Here is a 4694-nt window from a genome sequence, read left to right as displayed (position 1 = left end):
ATTGTTACTGCTTAATCTGAGCTGTCTTGGATGAAGTTTGAAATTTACTAGTGTTTGAAATGCTGATTTCACACACACACACACACACACACACACACACACACACACACATTGGCACATTGCCTGATGGGGACAATTTCTTCCTTGAGACTCCCAGTATCCAAATGCGCCCTTTACTTTGCCCTGACTTCTGTCTTCACTCTCACATCAGAGTCTGGTAAAGCAAACGGTTATTTGCCGTCCTCCACCCCCGCTATGTTGCTCTTAGTTATTCTGCAAGACCCCCCCTCACTCTCCCACTGTGGGGTAGGAACCAGTAGGAATGAACCCAAGAGTTAATGATTGGGTTCTTAAAGAATGGGAGAGGTGGGGAGGTACATGCACACAATATGACGAAGCGCATCGTGGCTGTGGGGCAGCCGCGTGCACCCCCAGGTGTTGGAGGGAGAAGGGTCCGCACTGCTCCTCCACAGGTGGAGCCTGGAGGACAGCAGCAGTTCCTCTCTGAATTCTGGCTGTTTGACCTCTGTGTACATGAGAAAACAAGTCAGTACTCATTTTTTTCTATTTAAATATTAAAAACTATTACAACTAAAAAAAAAACACTCAGCAAAATAGGAATCAAAGGGAATTTTCTCAACATAGTGAAAAGTATTTACTAAAAACCAAGAGCCAAAATCATTCTCAATGGAGAAAGAATAAATGCATTTCCCTTGCAGACAATGATGAGACAAGGATGTCTGCTATCACCACTCCTACTCAATATTATATTGGAAGCACTTGCTAGGGCAATATGAAGACAGGGGCATAAGAGGCATCCAAATTGGCAAAGAGTTAGTTAAAATGTCACTATATGCAGATGATATGATAGTGTACACAGAAAACCCCAAAGACAAAAAAAAAATAAAAAAAATCCTGGTAGACCAATTTAGTAGAGAGGCAGGATACAAGGTCAATAAACAAAAAATCAGTGGGATTTCTCTACAACAACAAAGAAAACACGTAAAAGTAATGTCAACCACAAAATTAAGCATGTGGAAATAAACTTAACTAGAGATTATCAACTAGGTAGGTTGACATCATGACTGTGGCAAAGGGTTTGAGTGTATCAGAGATGGAATAGCACAGTGTTCAAATTGGTTGTTCATAGTACTGTTATGCCTTCTACCTGACTCAATGGCACCTAACATGAACAACAACAGAGACACAAAAGATTTTTATAAGAATATCACATGTAATCAAGATTCTGCTGAAGATTATCTAAAAATGACTGGAACAGCACATCAACAGAGAACTGCCTGAAGTGCAGGCTGGATTTAAAAGAGGCCGTAACACTAGGGATATTATAGCTAATGACAGATGGATCTTGGCTGAAAGCAGAGAGTACCAGAGGAATGTCTATCTGTGTTTCATTAACTATGCAAAGGCATTTGACTGTGTAAATAACAATAAACTGTGGCTGACTCTGAGAAGAGTAGGAATCCCAGAACACTTGATTGTGCTTATGCAAAACCTATACTTGGACCAGGAGGCAGCCATCAGAATAGAGCACTGAAATACTGCATGGTTCGAAATTGGGAAGGGTGTGCATCAAGGATGTGTCCTATCTCCATATCTTTACAATCTATATGTGGAACAAATTATCCAGGAGGCTGGGCTTTATGAGGAGAAATGTGGCATCAGGATTGGAGGTAGACTCATCAACAATCTGCCTTATGTAGATGACATAATCCTGCTTGCTGAAACTGAGGAGGACCTGAAGTGCTTGCTACAGAAGGTCAAGGACTGCAGACTTCAATATGGATTGAAGCTCAACATCAAGAAAACAAAGATTCTCACCACTGGGCTGATTGACAGCATCATGATGAATGGTGGAGAGATTGGGATTGTCAACAGCTTCAGTTTTTTTGGCTCTACAATTAACACTTATAGTACTAGCAGCCAGGAAATTAAAAGACGAATTGCATGGGGAAAGTCTGCTGTCAGAGGCCTCTCCAAAGTACTGAAGAGCAATGATGTCAGTCTGGAGACTAAGACGTGCCTGATCCAGGTTACGGTCTTTGCAATTACTTGCTATGCATCAGAAAGCTGGACAATGACTAGGGATAATAGAAAGAGAACTGATGCCTTTGAGCTGTGGTACTTGAGAAGAGTATACCATGGACTGCTAGGAGAACAGACAAGTTCATTCTGGAGAGGGTGAAGCCAGGCTGCATCTTGGAGGCAAGGATTCTGAAGTTTCATCTGACAATCTTTGGACAGGTTGCAAGGCAGGATCAGTCCTTGGAGAGGGATGTCATACTTGGGAAGGTGGAGGGACAGTGCAAGAGAGGAAAACCCTCAATGAGATGGACTGATTCAGTGACTGGGGTAATGGGGGTAGGTGTATCAGAGACAATGAGATTGGCACTGGATAGAGCAGGGTTTAGGGCTGTTGTACATAGGGTCGCTGTGAGTAGCAGGTGACTCAACGGCATATAACAATAACAAGAAGGAAAACTACAAAATATTGTTGTTGTTGTTGTTGTTGTTATGTGCCGTCGAGTTGCTTGTGACTCATAGCGACCCTATGTACAACAGCCCTAAACTCTGTTCTGTCCTGTGCCAATCGCACTGTCTCTGACACTCCCATCCCGATTATCCCAGTCACTGAATCAATCCACCTCATAGAGGGCCTTCCCCTCCTGCATTGTCCCTCCACCCTCCCAAGCATGATGTCCTTCTCCAAGGACCGGTCTCTCCTTACAACATGTCCAAAGTATGTTAGATGGAGCCTCAGAATCCTTGCCTCCAAGGAGCCACCCGGTTTAGCCCTTTCCAGGATGAATCTGTTTGTTTTCCTAGCAGTCCATGGTACTCTCAATACTCTTCTCCAGCACCATAGCTCAAAGACATCAATTCTCCTTCTATCCTCCTTGGTCATTGTCCAACTCTCTGATGCATAACAAATGATTGCAAAGAGCTACTTTGAGAAAAAGAAAAAACCTAACTAAATGGAAAAACATTCCCTGTTCATAGATAAGAAGACTCAACATAGTGAAAATGACAGTCCTACTAAAAGTTTGTACTCAACTTGATGGTACCTAACAACAACAACAACAATCAAAAGTAATCTATATGCTCAATATAACCCCAATACAGATAGATGCCAAACTCATTATTCAAAGATAGAAAAGACAATTGACAAATTTGTTTGGAATGGAAGGTAACTACAAATAAGCAAAGCTCATCCAAAAACTAAAACTGAAGTGGGAGACGTAACACTCCCTGATCTAAAAACCTACAACACAGCCATAGTAACCAAAACAGCATGATACTGGTACAATGGCAGACACACAGACTAAAGGAATAGAATTTATAACTCAGAAATTAGCCCATATACCTATGGTCAGTTGGTATTTGACAAGGAATCAAAACCTATTAAATGGGGAAATGACTACCCCTTCAACAAATGGTGCTGGAATAACTGAACATCTACCTGCAGGAAAAAGAATCCACATCTTACACCACACACAAAAAATCAGCTCAAGGTGGATCAGAGAACTAGGGGTAAAAGCCAAAACCATAAAAAAATAAGAGATAACAAAATAGGATCAAGTTTAGAAGCCCTAGCCTATAGCCAAAAATTCACAACCAGGAGAGGATAAAAATCAATTAATGAGACCTTTTTAAAATTAAGTTTTCCTTATAAAGACTTTTTTTTTCTCTCTGTTGTTCTGTGTACATAAAACAAACAAACTTTTCCCAATAGAGTGAAAAGAAAAACCTACAGACGACAAAAAAAATTAGCAATGACATCTCAGACAAGGGTCTCATAATTAAAATTTACATAATACTAAATGGCCTCCACAAGAAAAAGACTGATAGATAACCTGATAACAAAATGGGCAAGAGACTTGAAAAGACTTTTCACAAAGGCATTCAGATAGCAAACAGACACATGAAGAAATGCTCAAAGTCACTGACAATCAAAGAGATGCAAATAAAAACAATGACATAGCATCTCATCCCAGTTGTTGTTGTTGTTAGTTGCCATCGAGTCAAGTACAACACATAGTGAACCTACGAACAACAGATCCGAACCCAGTCTTATCCTGTGCCATCCTCACAATCTCTGATACACTTGAGCCTATTGTGTAGCCACTGTGTCAATCCATCAGATTGAGGATATTCCTTTCCTACTTTGTCCTTCCACCTTTCCAAGCATGATCTCCTTCTTCAAAGAATAACCTCTCCTAACAATATGTCCAAAGTATGTGAGATGAACTTCACTGTCCTTGTCTCCAAGGAGTGCTTTGGCTGCATCTTCTCCAAGACATATCTATGTTCATTTGGCAGTCTGGGTTATTCACTACTCTTCTTCAACACTTCCGTAGTTTATTAGGAAAGCAAGTAATAAATGTTGGAGAGGACGTGGAGAGATCAGAACACTCATACACTGCTGGTGGAATTGTAAAATGGTACAACCACTTTGGAAGACAATTTGGTATTTCCTCAAAAAGCTGAGCATTAGTACATTCATACAATGGAATACTATGCAGCACATAGGAGCAATCATTTTGCAAATTGCTACCTAACTTGAGAGGGACTGGAGAGCATTATGCTGAATGAACTAATTCAGTCCCACAAGGACAAATACTGTATAAAACCATTATTGTAGAATGAGTATGAGGATCCAAGGTCGGGGAGGAGGG

This window comes from Elephantulus edwardii, unplaced genomic scaffold (assembly GCF_000299155.1).
Source record: "Elephantulus edwardii isolate Elephantulus edwardi_28Jun2011 unplaced genomic scaffold, EleEdw1.0 scaffold00178, whole genome shotgun sequence".
Classification (NCBI taxonomy): Eukaryota; Metazoa; Chordata; class Mammalia; order Macroscelidea; family Macroscelididae; genus Elephantulus; species Elephantulus edwardii.
The sequence above is the reverse complement of the archived record's forward strand: the minus strand, read 5'-3'. Positions refer to the sequence as shown.